Raw genomic sequence first — 16,366 nt, 5'->3', positions numbered from 1 at the left:
ACACAGGCATAAGGGTCTGCCTGCACAGATTAGATTCTAAGATCAAGACCTTAATTTGAGCAATAAGAATAGGCAGATCTTGCGAGTGAGTTCTGGTGTTCTGAAGCAAGAAAATATTTAAGTTGGAAACTCAAGAAAATATTTAAGCAGAAACAGTAGCTGATTCAACATTTTTGTATGCTTCAGCACCATGAGGAACACTTGTATTTGCTGCATACCAAGCTTGTTGCTTACTACGTCATTGTGTGTACAGCATTTAATTCTCTTTTTCTGGTTCTATGCCTTTAGTGCAGTCTGGAACTGGCTTCACTATAGACAGTGCACCTTAGCCAGGACGCTCCAGTTTGTTAGAAAAGATAGACAGGAAACGTTTACTTTTCATTACACTATTTTAATAGGTACAAAAATATTAAAATACATGGAGTGCTTGTGTCCCTGAATAGTACACAGTACTGATTTGGAGAAAGATACTCCAGACTAAAATATGGCTGGCATCAAATTTTATGATAATACTATTGTCCTATAAGCACTTATATTGGTATTGTAGTATCAGCTAGAGACCCTAATCAAGAATCAGAGCATGGTATGGACATAAAACAAGAATGGTCCCTGCCCCCAAAGAAATTGCCGTCTCAGGCTCCAGTACTACAATTTGCAATTTGCAAGTGGACTGGTATGCCAACTGATATCTACCCCACATTGTAAATTGTAGGATTGGGACCTAAGTAGATAATCTTTAAGGAAAGGAAATTAAACTCAAGTTTTTTGTATTGAGATAGTTGCTGCAAGACCCCTGATGCTAACAGAAGCAAGAAAATTCCAAACCAAACTATAAATCTATTCTTAATTCATCCCCCTGTGCCTGGACATTACAGGGATCTCAATAACAAATGCTATAGTTAGGTTGCAAAGCCACTTTAATTTTTACCATGTGTGTAGGAATGGCTGGGGACAACATGATATGTCAATGATGAATTGAGAGCCTTAGCTCTGCAGTTCCTTGCTTTTGTGGATTTATATCAAGACCTTAATGCTATTTCAAATCCTGATTTTGTACTTCAGCCAAGCCCGATTGTTAAAACATTTCAGTGGTTTATTAACCTCCTGTAGCTTTCAATTAAGCAAAGGCAAGCAGTAAACTAGTAGTTTACCACACATACAAACTGTTCAGAAACAAGTTGCTCTAGTCTCAAAGTATCAATAGTTAGTCTGTTTCTTTCTCTGGATCAAGCTACAAGCTCACAGACAGATGATAAAATTTTCATTGCTGTACCTCAAAGATTAACAGGCTCTCTCTTGATTCCCTTCAATTACATGCCTAAAAGAATCCTCAAAGTCCTCTCACATTCATTCCATCCATCTAGCATGACAACCTTCACCTGTTACATTTAGGAAGGAAACAATCTTTACAATTGCCAAGTTCTGCTGAGAGGGTGATATGTATCATTGCCACCTAGTCCTCAATAAAGATCACCCACTCCATTGCACTCGATTTGATTCCCATCAGCTGACATAAATGTTACTTTATTTTTCTCATGACTTCTTTCTGCTATGGAAAGAAATAGTTCCTTCCAAATGGAATCACTGGTAAAAAGCCTTGGAAAGCAAGCAAGAATGATAACATCTTTTTATTTTTTATACCTTCGTTCCTTCCCATCAGCCATTTCACAAAGCCTGGAAGATCTGGACTGTGGTCTTTGATCATCTCAGATGACAAGAAGTTTTCTTTTAACAAAGTACTTACTTCTTAAACCACACCCTTACCTGATATCAATGGCCTTGAATAAAAGTTACAGGAGTAGCAGCACTGGAAAACAGAATCTTCTTTTGTAGCCAAATATAACATAAGATGTGGGAATGGTAAAATTCTGCTCATCTGTTCTTCTTCATCTTAATTCTGAGTTGGAGTGGGCCCACCCTCAATTTAAGTGAAAGGCTCTGTAGCCCTGTCTCTGGGGCAGATTACTTGGATGTCTTACAGGTGTCAAAACTATGCAAACTGTGAAGAATGATTTGGGACGTGAAGCATAGGGTACCCAATTTATTTTACTAAAAAAACGCCTCAGATTCCTCACGGACTCAGAACTCACCCACATAAGCAAACGGGCCCTGCTTCATTACTAGCACTACCTGAGCATAATACACCAATGCATTTTAATTATTACTAAAAGTCAAGTAATAAGTGACACGCTATTTTCATCCTCTGGGAGCAATAGCAATTTACCTGTCCAAAAATAATATAATTTGCAGCAAAATTAAAATCCCAGTGTAGATAATAATTTTCTAAAATGTACCCACTACTGTCAATCAACCAAAGCCGATCTAACCCATTTGCTAATGCACCAGATAATTTAAACACTATAATATCCTTTAAAATCCCATAGAATAAATACAATACCTCACCCAAGACTCGGTCTTTATCATTTTCATTTCACTTCGTAGACAATTCCTAATAGGGTCTACTCTTCTAATATGTGTGCAACATCCATTAAGGATAGAGGGAGCTATGCACATCAATCAAATAGGAAATTAGGGATGCAGACTATGATTTCAGCTACACCACTCAGGATTAAGGACCATGTGCTGATATCAATTACACCAGCATAAATCTCGAATAATTCAACTGACTTGAAATACTCCAGATTTACACAAGTGAAACAGATCAGAATCTTGCCCTAGATCATTAGCATTTCCATAAGGTAATGCTCCCCTTCCTCAAATATTTAATGGAACAGCTTGAAAGAAGCCTTAAAGATTGTGTGTAATATAGAGAAACTAACAGAAATATTGTTACAAGACATAGACAAATGTAATGTAATGTAAAGGTACATTACTTACACATAGGGAAATGTACAGGGAGGCTACTTCACAGTTAGGATTATTCCTGTTATTTCCTTTCACAGACACAAAGATAAATATTTACACAATCTCTGGTTATTGGATAGCAAAGGACCAACCCTGACTTCAGTAGCTTTCTTCTCTGCTGCACATCCACTCAATTCATACACTCAATCCTTTATTGATGCTAGAATAATAAAGGATTATTATGCCTGTGATTGGACTATTACATTTGCAGTAGAAAGCCACCCTGGGCACCTGGAAGGGTTTATGAAACAACATTACATTCCTAAAATTAAAGCAAGAACTCTATTAATTAGCATTCAACTTAAGGGTTTTGGGGTTGTTATTACAACAGCATGATGGTCAGTTTTTACATATCACCACAGCTGTTGGTGGCAGCCCTCTCCCCAGGTCTTTCGAATTAAAATATCGGTTTAGGAAACACTAGCCTTTTGTTCTGGATGCTGGTACACAAGTTATTTTGCATGGTTTCGCCCCCAGTCCTTCTCCCATTATAAAAATGTTATTCATAAGCAGCAGGCTCTCCAATGTGATTATAATAACAGTGCTCAACTGCTATACTGTTATTACAGTCCATCCATGTGCCAAGGATACCAAATGGGAAACAAACAACTGATATTATCTTTGACAGACCAGTCCTTCTGTTCTGGGGATGGCTTATGCTGGGTCTCACCCTGCAGTGAGTTGCTGAAATGGGCAGCAGAGGTGGGTGTGGGGTGGAGAACAATTATTCATTCTACTAAGGCTGGATGAATTCACCCCAAATCATTTATTTACTTATCAAAAAATGTTTATGCCAGAACTAGTAGTCTGTGATGCAACATTTCATTTAGAAAGTCATTGTGTTAGCAATGGTTGACTGAGGCCATTTCTCATAAACCATCATTAAACTGACCGTACACTTGGCAATTATGCCAAACAATTAAGCATAAATTAAGTTACCAAAAATGACATTGGGCAAAATTCATCTGTGCCGTAGCCCCACTGATCTCAAAGATGTTACACCAGGAAAAAATTTGGCCCACTGCCTTTTCTTTTGGAGTGAATGAAAAATGTTACCTAATGGGGACAACTTGCAGCTAAATATTTATTAAAAAAAGCGTCTTCCAGTCCTTTTTAATTTTAAAAAATAATATTAAAGTAATTTATCCTAATGCAAACACTTTTTAATTATTCATTAAATATAAAAATGCCTGGAATGAGAAACAACATTTTTTTTAACCATCACCTTTCCGTAAAGGGAAAAAAGGGGTTTCTATAAGTTCTGAAAATGTTAGTTAGAAATAGAACAAGGACAAAGTTAGACAATATTTTCTTCTGTTTGATGGGATAAAGGAGAATTTGGTCTTTGTTTCCATATTTGTATGACCTATAGGGGAATCTTGAGGAGAAGTAGAGAGGTTATTCATAGGACTGTCAAGGGATTACAAAAAATTAATCGCAATTAATCATGCAATTAAAAAAATTAATTGCAATTAATCACACTGTTAAACAATAATAGAATACCATTTATTTAAATGTTTTGGATGTTTGCTACATTTTCAAATATATTGATTTCAATCACAGCACAGAATATAAAGTGTACAGTGCTCACTTTATATTTATTTTTGATGACAAGTATTTGCACTGTAAAAAAACAAAAGAAATAGTATTTTTCAAATAACCTAATACAAGTATTGTAGTGCAATCTCTTTATCATAAAAGTTGAACTTACAAATGTAGAATTATGTACAAACAATAACTGCATTCAAAAATAAAACAATGTAAAACTTTAGAGTCTGCAAGTCCACTTAGTCCTACTTCTTGTTCAGCCAATCGCTCGACAAACAAGTTTGTTTACATTGGCAGGAGATAATACTGCCCACTTCTTGTTTACACTGTCACCTGAAAGTGAGAACAGGCGTTTTCATGGCACTGTTGTAGCTGGCGTTGCAAGACATTTACATGCCAGATACACTATTCATATGTCCCTTCATGCTTCAACCACCATTCCAGGGGACATGCGTCCATGCTGATGACGGGTTCTGCTCGATAACAATCCAAAGCAATGCGGACCGACACATGTTCATTTTCATCATCCGAGTCAGATGCCACCAGCAGAAGGGTGATTTTCTTTTTTGGTGGTTTGTGTTCTGTAGTTTGTGCATCAGAGTTTTGTTCTTTTAAGACTTCTGAAAGCATATTCCACACCTCGTCCCTCTCAGATTTTGGAAAGCACTTCAGATTCTTAAACCTTGAGTCAAGTGCCGAAGTTATCTTTAGAAATCTCACATTGGTACCTTCTTCGCGTTTTGTCAAATCTGCAGTGAAAGTGTTCTTAAAAAGAACAGCATGTGCTGGGTCATCATCCGAGACTGCTACAACATGAAATATATTGCAGAATGTGGGGCAAAACAGCAGGGGACATACAATTCTCCCCTAAGGAGTTCAGTCACAAATTTAATTAAAGCATTATTTGTTTAACAAGCATCATCAGCATGGAAGCGTGTCCTCTGGAATGGTGGCCGAAGCATGAAGGGGTATATGAATATTTAGCATATCTGGCACATAAATATCTTGTAATGCCAGCTACAAAAGTGCCATGCAAATGCCTGTTCTCACTTTCTGGTGACATTGTAACTAAGAAGAGGGCAGCATTATCTCCTCTAAATGTAAACAAACTTCTTTGTCTTAGCAATTGGCTGCATAAGAAGTAGGACTGAGTGGACTTCTAGGCTCTGAAGTTTTACATTGTTTTGTTTTTGAGTACAGTTATGTAACAAAAAAATCTACATTTGTAAATTGCACTTTCACAATAAAGAGATTGTACTACAGTACTTGTATGAGGTGAATTGAAAAATAATATTTCTTTTGTTGAAAAACATCCAAAATATTTAATAAATTTCAATTGGTATTCTATTGTTTAACAGTGCGATTAAAACTGTGATTAATCGCGATTAAGTTAACTGTAATTAATCAACAGCCCTAGTTATTTTACCTCTGAATTTGGCACTGGTGTGACCACTGCTGGAAAACTGTATCTGGTTCTGGTGCCCACAATTCAAGAAGGATGTTCATAAATTGGAGAGCTCAGAGAAGAGCCTCAAGAATGATTAAAGGAAAACATGCCTTATAGTGATAGACTCTAGGACTTCAATCTATTTAGTTTAACAAACAGATGGTTACTGGGTGACATGATTACAGTTTATAAGGAACTATATAGGGAACAAATATTTAATAATGGTCTCTTCATGCTAGCAGAGTAAGCTGTAACACAATCCAATGGCTGAAAGTTGAATCTAGACAAATACAGACTGGAAGTAAGATGTCAATTCTTAACACTGAGGGTAATTAACCATTGGAACAATTATCAAGGTCATGGTGGATTCTTTATCACTGACCATTTTTTAAATCAATGTTTTTCTAAAAGAGATGCTCTAGGGATTATTTTGGGGAAGTTCTATGGCCTGTGTTATATAGGAGGTCAGACTAGGTGATCGCAATAGTCCCTTCTGGCCTTGGAATCTATGAAATCTGTTGGCGACTTTTCTGTTTACAGGGGTGTACACACACCTACATGTGTTCTGAACCACACAAAGAACAGAACACTAAAAAAGATTTTCATTGCTTTTGTATTGCTATATGTTTATGTACATCAGTACTGAAGATGTATCTGAAATAATTCCTGTCTTCTTTACCTACCTGTTCTCACTTTAAAGGGGTGAGTAGCACAGACCCAAAATATAGATGTATTTAAAACAAACAAACAAACCATGTTTTTAAAAACCTAGTATGAATTCAATATTTTTATAATTACTTTAACAATTCAGTGAAAAGCATTTTGTTTAAATTAAATGTTCCCCAGAGACCCAGGAGGTGAAATACTCCAGAAAACAGAATTGAAACTAACTAGTGTATGTTCATTGTTCAGTTTGAGAGAAAAATAGAATAAACTAAAGGCACACAAATGGGATTAAATGGTGAAAAGAAAAATCAATTTTTAAATCCTGGTAACTTTATGGTCTCAGGTGTTAGAAAAAGAGGTATGGAATTTTTCTCCCCAAATATATTATTTCTAACCAGACACTTTGGACCTATTCCAACTCCCATTGAAGTAAACAGGAGTTGTGTCACTGACATGAGTAAAAAGGAGATCAGATTGGGCCTATAGTCGTTCTGAGCCTCTGTAATACTAACATTACTCATGCCCAACCATCAAGCATTTTACCCAAGTGTGTCTTTGATGTGTCTGAAAACATTTGTCAGGAAATTATCTTAATCATCAGTCAGCTTTTTAATAAAAATCTCTTTCTTTCCATAGGAGTACAGCAAGTTAAAACAAAGTCACAATGTAGATTCTTTCATAGGCACCAATTCCATGGGTGCTCTGGGGCTCAAGCACCCCTGGGGAAAAAAAAATAGGGAGTGCTCAGGACCCATGGAACATTGCCCCACCCGCGCTCCACCCCAAGGCCCTACCCCTGCTCAGCATCTTCCCCTGAGGCCACGCCCATGCTGCGCCCCTCCTCTACCCCTTCCTCTGAGGCCCCCACTGCTCACCCCTCTCTGCCCCCTCCCCCATCACTTGCCCTTAAAGCGAGAGGGGGCAGAAAGGAGCGAGTGGGAGGTGCTTCGGGGAAGGGGCTGAGAAGAGCGGGCAGGAGGCACTCAGGGGAGAGGGTGGAGCAGGGGCGGGAAAAGGCCGAGCAGGAGTGGGGCCTCGGGGCTGAAGCAACCACCAGCAAAAACAAAAGTCAGCACCTGTGGATACTTTTTAGAGTATATTTCTATTCAAGCCAAAAAAATCCATTTGGAATCTTTCATTTCATTAAGATCTTTCATGAAATATCTTTTCATTGATGTTTTGGACCTCTCTAGTTCTTCCTCCTCCCGCTTTAAAGTAAAGGCTTTATCTGCCTATAAATTATATATATGTCCTTGGATAACATTAAAGGAAAACAGATACTATGAACTTTGCTTTGTTCACCAAATGTTTATCACTTACAACTGTGGCTTTCCCTTAGATAGAGCTTTATCTTGCCAAGACAATTCAATGCACTTCACAAAAGATATACAATAGTATAACAATAGGGTGCAGTGCCAAGCTGATGACTGACAACAAAGGGAAAACTAGAGAATAGTCGGCGCTCAGATTTAAAATCATGCCACTCATGATTTCCGAAGCTGTGTGAAGAATCATTTAGGATACACATCATGATTCCCACAGCTATCATCCATTTATTCCAAGCTGGCTAGTATTGACAAATGTGAACGATTGACAAATGTGAACATTTAACACTTAGTCTGCCCCCCTTCTCCCCCGACTTGCTCAGATATGCCCAGGAAGTCTAGTCTTTATTATTCTTGCGTAAGCATGGGGCCGTGCAATGTTTAAAAAGCACTCACAGAACTCAGTCCTGAGATACACTGAGTGCTCTCAACAGCCATTGAATAACATGGGAGGCAAGTGTGCTCACCAACCAACAGGATAAGGCCCTTATTTCCCTGCAAGTGTTCACTTGGCATAAGGGTATATTGAATTTCAAAATGCTCAAGCATGCAAGTTTCAACAACATTCAGAAAATAAATTCTATCGTTGACCTTTTTAAAACACTGTTATATCATCATTCTGTAAGAATGAATTTATTTTTCTACTCAATATATTCCATTCAATGGCTGTAGGCATTAACGTAGCTAAGATTAAAATCAGTACTGAGAATAAATAGCACTTTAACCTGGAGAATACAAATGTGCCAGAACACTCAAAAGGGTTATAACTGATCTGCTTGCTTTAAAATTCAATATTTTTAGTGCCAAGCTAATGTTCTTTCAGCTTCCTCTATGTGGAACAACAATGAACAGCTAGACATTTCACAGAAGATTATGCATAAGCTATCAAAGTTTAGAGATGGAAAAAATACATCATTATTATGAACTATATGGTAGCACCTAGACCCCACCCCCCCACTCCCAAGATTAGGGCTCCAGGGAGCTAGGAACTGCACAACCACATAGTAAAAGATAGTCCCATCCCCAAAAAACTTACAATTTAAACAGCCAAGACAGACAAAGAGTGGGAGGGAAAAGACACAGAGAGGTGAAGCCACTTGCCCAAGGCACCCAGGTCTCCTGAATCCCAATGCAGTGACCAACCCACCATACCAAACTACCCCTTTTATACTAGTGAATCCATCCCTTGCAAGTCCTGGATATTTTGTGTGTATGGCACTCACTCTCGCTCTATGTATACATACATGTAGGCCAGAGGGATGCAATCATGCCTAGTAAATTTAAGGCAAAGAGGACAGAACTGCAACCATCTCCAGTTAGGACAACTTCTAATCAGGATGCCTGAACTATTAATTGGACTATCCCTTCCCCCTGCCCTATCTAATCTCTGATTATTCCCATGAATATCTCAGAATATTCATTCCAAGCATTATTTTCTACTTCGGCAGGAGATACTCTAACACAATGACTGCCTTCTCGGCTGCCATTGCGGTTTAACTTAAGACCTTCTGAGCTAAAGCATGAGTCTCTACAGCTTGTGCAAAAGGACTAAGTCCACTTGTTGGTAGCTCTAACAGACTCATATCCTTGTGAATCAGACACACTGGGGAGACTTGTAACAAACATTTAACACTGGGGTTGCACATACACCATGATATGGGGAATTATTTGTGTTCCTGTGGAATTCCAATGCACAGATCTCTATTACATGTATATCTAGCACAGCATTTCTCAAATGCAGCCACCAGTGGCTTTTCTTCCAGCCACAGCCTCCTGGGCTGTGATGGGGAGGGAGGGGAGCGACAAAGCAGCAGTCCCTCCCTCTCCCTGTTGCTCCTGATGCACCACCTTGGTGTTGTCTGCTGGGGCTGCAAGCAGGGTTTGGGCCCTGCCCCCCTCTGGAGACAATTGGGGCACAATGCTGAAGGAGCAGGCAGCTGATGAGTTCCCCACTTTCCCAGAGATGGTGGGGCTCAGGCTTTGGGCTTCACCCCTGGGTTGGTGGGGTGGCAGACTCCGGCCTCAAGGCTTCCATTCCTATCCCCCAGCCACAGGGCTTTGGGCTCTGGCCCCCACTGTCTCCCCAGCCCCCCTAACTCCATCGCCCCTGGCCTCTACTGCCTACCATGACCCCCCCCATACAGAGCTTAATTTGTCCCCCAGGCTTGCTGGGGCTGAGTAAGTCTTTTGTAAAAAGTGATACTTTTATGTCTGATAAGATCACTTTTTACAACAGACTAGCTAGCAATATATAAATTACAATGATTTGATGTGTATATGTGTGTATTTATTTGTTTATCCTAAAGCGAATTACGTATTTTAGGGAAAAGTTTGAGAGCGGCCACCAGCAAGAGTTGGTAGCCACACTCTTGAGGCCACCAAAAAATTTGTCCTGAGAACCCCTGAACTTCCCTCTACTGAATGATACAATCAATCACACAATCAATAGTAATAAAGTGGTTACATCGGATCCCCTTCATATGTACATTAGTTCCATCTACAACTTAATCTTGCTCACCAACTGGTGGCTTGTGGCTTTGGTGCCAAAGATCTTAGATTCTACTCCCCAGAGTGTACCTATGCAGTTAGCTAGTGATGGTGATATTTATATACCAGTGATCATGGATTATTACATTTTATATTGTGGGACGTGCGTGCACTGTGCTTCTGACTCTAACACACTATTATCCACTCCTTTTTTCTCTGTGAATTCATGGATGTTCCTTTGTGGCATTTTAGCTGAATAGTCAATAAAATGTCAATAACAAAGGGCTGGTCTACACTAGGGCGGGGGATCGATCTAAGATACGCAACCTCAGCTACGAGAATAGCGTAGATGAAGTCGATGTATCTTAGATCGACTTACCTTGCATCTTCACGGCGTGGGATCGATGGCCGTGGCTCCCCCGTCGACTCTGCTTCCGCCTCTCCCTCTGGTGGAGTTCCGGAGTCGATGGAGAGTGCGTTCGGGGATCGATTGATCGCATCTAGACGAGACACGATAAATCGATTCCCGATAGATCGATTACTACCCGCCGATCTGGTGGGTAGTGAAGACATATCCAAAGAATAACAATAGGAAGGCAGCATGATCTAGTGGTTAGAAAGCCTGGGTTCTATTCCCCACTCTGCTTTTATCTCACTGTGTGACCTGGAATGATTGGTGTATACTAGTATTACTGAAGTGCTGTACAACATATAGTGAAAAAGACAGACCCTGCACCACTGAGTTTACAGTCTTGCTTGAGACAAGATGCAACAGCGGGATGGAACAATCAAGCAGGGATAGGGACCACAAGGTAACAGCAAGTTATTTATCTGTGTGTCTCATTTTCCTCTTCTGTAAAATGGGAACAACAACACTCACCTATCTTTGCAAAGCATTTTGTGACGCATGTGAAAAGTATCATGTAAATGAAAGGTGTCAAGATTATTTAAAATCTTTTATTTATTGAAACATTTTGCTAGATTAAATGTTCCCATTAGGACAGACACTGTGGAAACTTTCTGTGGCTAGAGTCCCATAGTGGCAAAATACAGCATTGCTTAGCGTATATTCACTTATTTAAATGCTTTCCTTATAACTAGCAGTAAAAACTGCATCTGATAAAATGGTATTTTACTCATCGTTGTAGTTTCAAATGATGGCTGCTTACAGCCAGAAAACAAAGATTCAGGGAGAGGGATTCCATATAAAGGTTTTGCTACTTAACAGATGTCCACTGAGCTGTCAAAGGAGAGAAAAGCCTCAGAAGTTAAAAACACAGCAGGTTTTCTTCCTTTTGATTTTTTTCACCGGGGCTAGTTTATATGCATGAGTGCCAATAGTTCTCCTCTCTGTCATTCTGACACACTGAGCTCCAGTATTAATGCTAGCCTAATCCTCGCTATCAGGCTGTCATCACATTAAAATTAAACTGCTCATTTCTAACCAAAGGAAGGGATTTTATTACTTGTTCCCCCCCAATAAAGCCATCATCCTCTGCTAATGAGGTGTTCTAAGATGGTTCACATTGTGAACCACAAGCTCAGCTCACAAGGCTGAGCAGAACGTGTGCTGTGGAGACTAACAGAACAATTCAACCTGGTCCAGTCTGCTGCTCACTCATACATGCTGACTGTTCATATAGAGGGAAAAAGAGAGACCCTATTTTGTTCCTCCAAAGAGCTCTTTTATTCCAATGCATTTCAAGCAAAATTAAAAGGTGTGGGGCCCATCTGGCATAGCCTTATCCCAGCGAGTAACCCCTGGGGAAATCAATGGGGCTACTCATGTGAGTAAAGCTTTGCAGGAGAAGGCCCTTGCCTTATTTTCACCCATATCTTCTTATTTATAGCTTGCAAATGTTGGTAAGTTTGTAGCATTTCCACCAAACCTCAGAATTGCAGCTACCAGATTATTTCCTTATATAATGGAAGCTGGGTTGTCTTTTTTTTTTAAACCTAACTAAAAGGAATACACTTTCAAGTAAAATTTTAATTTGCATCTTGCTGTCTGGTAACACGCTCCTAACTATAGCCTGAGAAACACTGCTGCAGTTAAAAAAAAATTGTTTTTAAAATCCCCTTGGCAAAATTCTTAAGAGTAACAAAGCCTGAAAAGAGTAAAGTTCCACACATGTCAAAAATGCAAAGAAGAGAGAATAATTATGGATACCATTCAATTAGGAAGCTGATCTCTCAAGTTTGATGGACCGAGGTCTTGTAATCAACCACGAGAAATGCAACTGCCCTGTCAGCAAACCAGCTTCAGAGCTACCACCGAGGAACTTGAAATTTGTGGTTGCCTGGATGATTCAGACGATCACAAAGAAAACAAGACAAATATGGAATGTTATAAACTCTGGTCTGATTGCTAGTAAAGCCAAGGCTTTTCTCCAATCCCCACCCTCTTGCAGGACAGAGAGTCCATAATTCTCTCTATTTTAGGGCAGCCCAGTAAAACTGGCTAGAGAGCTAACATGCCTTGACTAAGTTCTCTCTTAAACTAGTGGGTTGAACTTCTTAAATCTGAACTCCGTGATTGTGCACAAATGCATCTGAGAAATGCTGATTTATAAAGCTTGCTGTTTTATTTTTAATTTACAAAATACACCTAAATCCTGTTCTGTAGGCATGCATACAATATGCAAACACTTCCAAACTAAACGAATATTGAGTACAAATCTTCTCTTACCCACTCAACATAGCAAAGCTAATGGTTTCCATTACCCATTAATTTATTTATGCCCCAAACAAACACTGAGACACATGCATAACTTTGCACCCACAAGTAGCCCCACTGAGTTTAATGAGGCTACTCATAGGCATAATGTTATGTACTCACTTAAATGTGTGCAGGATTGGGGCTCTACGCTCCATAATCTAACCCCTTCTCACGAGCCTAGGTGAATGGGTCACCCTGTAGTGTGCTCTGATGGTCAACTGACTTGGGCCATGTGCGGGTGGAAGCAAGTTCCTGTGTACATAGGCATTTATCTGGCATCCATTACAGAGCCTATTTGCATATTAATGAATGTAGCCTCGCAACACCCCTGTGAGGTAGAGAAGTATTTTTATCCTGCCTTTTCGTAGGTGGGGAACTGAGCCACAGAAAGATTAAGTGACTTGCCCAAAGTCACACAGGATCTATGTGGCGGAGCCAGGAAGTGTTCCTCCAAACTCCAGTATCCCAGGCCAGGGTTTTAATCACACAAACATTCTTCCTGATTCAAGGGCACTACCCAGAAAATGCCCGTAGCCACCTTACTCTCCTATTTAAACCTGGAGCATTGCAGCTGTGGTATAATAGAGAGGGAAGCAGTCTCTAAGGTAACCAAGATCCAAACCACTCAGATCTTTATAGGTCAAAACCACCACTTTGATATGAATCCAGCAACAGACAGGAAGCCAGATTTATTCCATTATGGTTTTTTTTCTATCACTGGGAGAAATAATTGGTGTAAAAAATACTAATTATTTCCCACTGTTATTGTTAATTAAGTATTGTTGAAATAGTACAGCACTTGTGTTTTGCAGTGGGGAGGAGAAGGGAAATGGTGATGAATAGAAAGTTAACATTTAACCATGCATTTAGCAATCAAGGACTTCCTTTTTGCATCAGTTTATCCTCTGCAGCTCTGATTTCTCCCAGGCCAGTAAAGACAGTTGGTATCTAGACTACAGTTCCCTCAGAGGCAGTATACAAAGAAAGCAGGCAAAAAGAGAAGAGACAGGCTTATCAGAATGTTGCTGCACTATCTCTCACAGCTGTTCACAGCTTGCAGGGCACATGAAAAATAAAATAAACACCCAGTTATATTTTGCTAATCTGACACACATTTTACTAAAAAAAGAGGCAACTACTGTTTTATTAATTATTATTGTTGTTGTTATTAATTATTACCTTCAAGGGAGAATCAGAGATGCTTACTGCAGGAGTGACAATTTAAAAGGAGATGATAAAAATGATTTAAAAATATGTATATACACCTCTACCCCGATATAACGCTGTCTCGGGAGCCAAAAAATCTAACCGCGTTATAGGTGAAACCGCATTATATCGAACTTGCTTTGATCCGCCAGAGTGCGCACCCCTCCCCCCCCCCGAGCACTGCTTTACCGCGTTATATCCAAATTTGTGTTATATCGGGTCGTGTTATATCGGCGTAGAGGTGTAGTTAAGAAGCTATCTCAAAGGAAACTGTGTGTCTGTATCAGGTTGGCCACTGAGTTAGCCATGTTTTAAATATTTATCCAATGAAATCATTATGCTTCTCAAAAAGAGACTCGTTCACGAGTCCTCAGATTCTCATGCCTAATAAAAAATTAAATACCAAAAACTATGCAAAAATAATAGTAAAGCTCCAACTTCAAATGCCCAAAGGGAGAAAATACCAAATTCAGAATGCCACTCCATCTTTAGTGCACTCACTCTCTCTCAGGGAGCTCAGAGTAGGGCAGGATTTTGTTCAACAACCTCAAGTCTGCAATCAGATCTGTGAGAGTGCCTCCTGCATCCATACAGAGCCTCGTTGATTTCCATAGTCTGCCCACACAGAACTGATTACAGCATCAGGTCCCATATGCCAGTGGTTCTCAACCAAGGGTCCGAGGCTTCCTGGTGGGCCATGAGCAGATTTCAGGGGGTCCACCAAATTAAAGCGGAGTGGAGGGCCAGTGTTAGAGTTGTTGGGGCCCAGGGAAGAAAGCTGAAGCCCGAGTCCCACTGCTCGGGGCTGAAGCCAAAGCCCAAACCCTGCCGCATGGGGCTGAAGCCAAACTTAGCTTCGTGGAGTCCCCTCTGGTGTGGGGCCCTGAGCAATTGCCCTGCTTGCCAACCCCCTAACGCTGGTCCTGCCTTTTAATCTACTGGATATGCAGAAAAAAACATTGTTGTGGCACAAATGGGCTGTGGAGTTTTTATAGCATGTTGAGGGGACCTCTGAAAGAAAAAGCTTGAGAACCCCTGCTACATGCGTGCATTAAGAATGGAGAGTCAGCCTCCCTTTAGAATTTCATACTTTTGTGGAGTTTTGTACAGTGGTGACATTTTACAAATTACTTCCCTTTTGAGAACATTTCTACCAGTTTGAGAGCAATTCTCTGCACTTAAAACCACTGGAAATGGTCTCAACTTAGACAGTGGAGGAAATGGTTTAGTATTTATTAACAGTTTTGCAGTTCTGCGTTCAAGAGTTTCAGAGCACTTAACAGACATTCATGAATGAAACTTCCAGAGAACCATGTAAATATGGAAGTGATATAATCCCTATTGTACAAATGGAGACACCTGGGGTGCAGAGAAGTTAAGTGACTTCCTAAGGTGAGGTAGCAATTTGGAGGCAGCTCTTTGGCCCCCACCTTAATGTGCTTTCTTTTAATGATAGTTTAAAATGGAAACAAAGGGTGCCACCTATTTCATTGTCCATTCCCTGGTTTGACCAAATAGTGTCCCTGGGAATTGGTGCAGTTCTTCCACTGGTATTTTTAGTCTGGCATATCATGTAGTACGGCAAGTCAAAGTTAAGATTCCAGGTCCTCTGACCGGAACTGCAAGCAAATACATTGTCTGAAAGTGCACCCCAAAAGAGGGAGACATTTGGAAAGTTTTTTTAAAAGTCTTTCATGTTTTATTTTGGTATCGTGTGCATTAAACTGGCACAAGCTGGAACAAGTCATTTAGAGAAAAAAATAATATTAATTGTTAGCACTTTACAAACATTCAGAAAGCAATTCTAATAAGTAGCATTCCTGTAAGGTAAGGTAATCAGTACTATCCTTGTTATATACATGGAGAAATGGAGTCACACAGAGGTTCAATGACTTGGCCATGACCACAGGGCATTGCCTATTTTAAAGACATTTGGGGTGCTAACCATTGTGTAGGACAGCTGAAACATACCTCAGGTCCACACACAAGAGCACCCCAATGCTGTGTGTCAACCACCATTAGTTGCTTTGAGCAAGACTGGCTATCATGTGATCCCCCGTGGTACCAGTCCCCATCAGTGCAGTGCCAGTGTGGACAGAGCTA

The 16,366-nt window shown here is 40.0% G+C and overlaps 1 protein-coding gene across 3 annotated transcripts in view; it reads right to left on the bottom strand.

Annotated features, from left to right (window-relative positions):
- The window catches only part of SORCS2 (sortilin related VPS10 domain containing receptor 2), an 803,333-nt gene that overhangs the window by 606,266 nt on the left and 180,701 nt on the right, over nt 1-16,366 (bottom strand). The window contains exon 1 of one of the 3 annotated variants that reach the window (XM_065597099.1): nt 1,765-1,900. The exons of the other annotated variants lie outside the window; for them this stretch is intronic. The gene's annotated coding sequence lies outside the window, so the exon portion shown is untranslated. Of the gene's footprint in view, nt 1-1,764; nt 1,901-16,366 lie in introns of those variants that run through there. 3 annotated transcript variants of the gene reach the window in all.

This window comes from Chrysemys picta, chromosome 5 (assembly GCF_011386835.1).
Source record: "Chrysemys picta bellii isolate R12L10 chromosome 5, ASM1138683v2, whole genome shotgun sequence".
Taxonomy (NCBI): Eukaryota; Metazoa; Chordata; order Testudines; family Emydidae; genus Chrysemys; species Chrysemys picta.
Note: the sequence above shows the minus strand (reverse complement) of the source record. Positions and strands in the feature narration are given on the sequence as shown.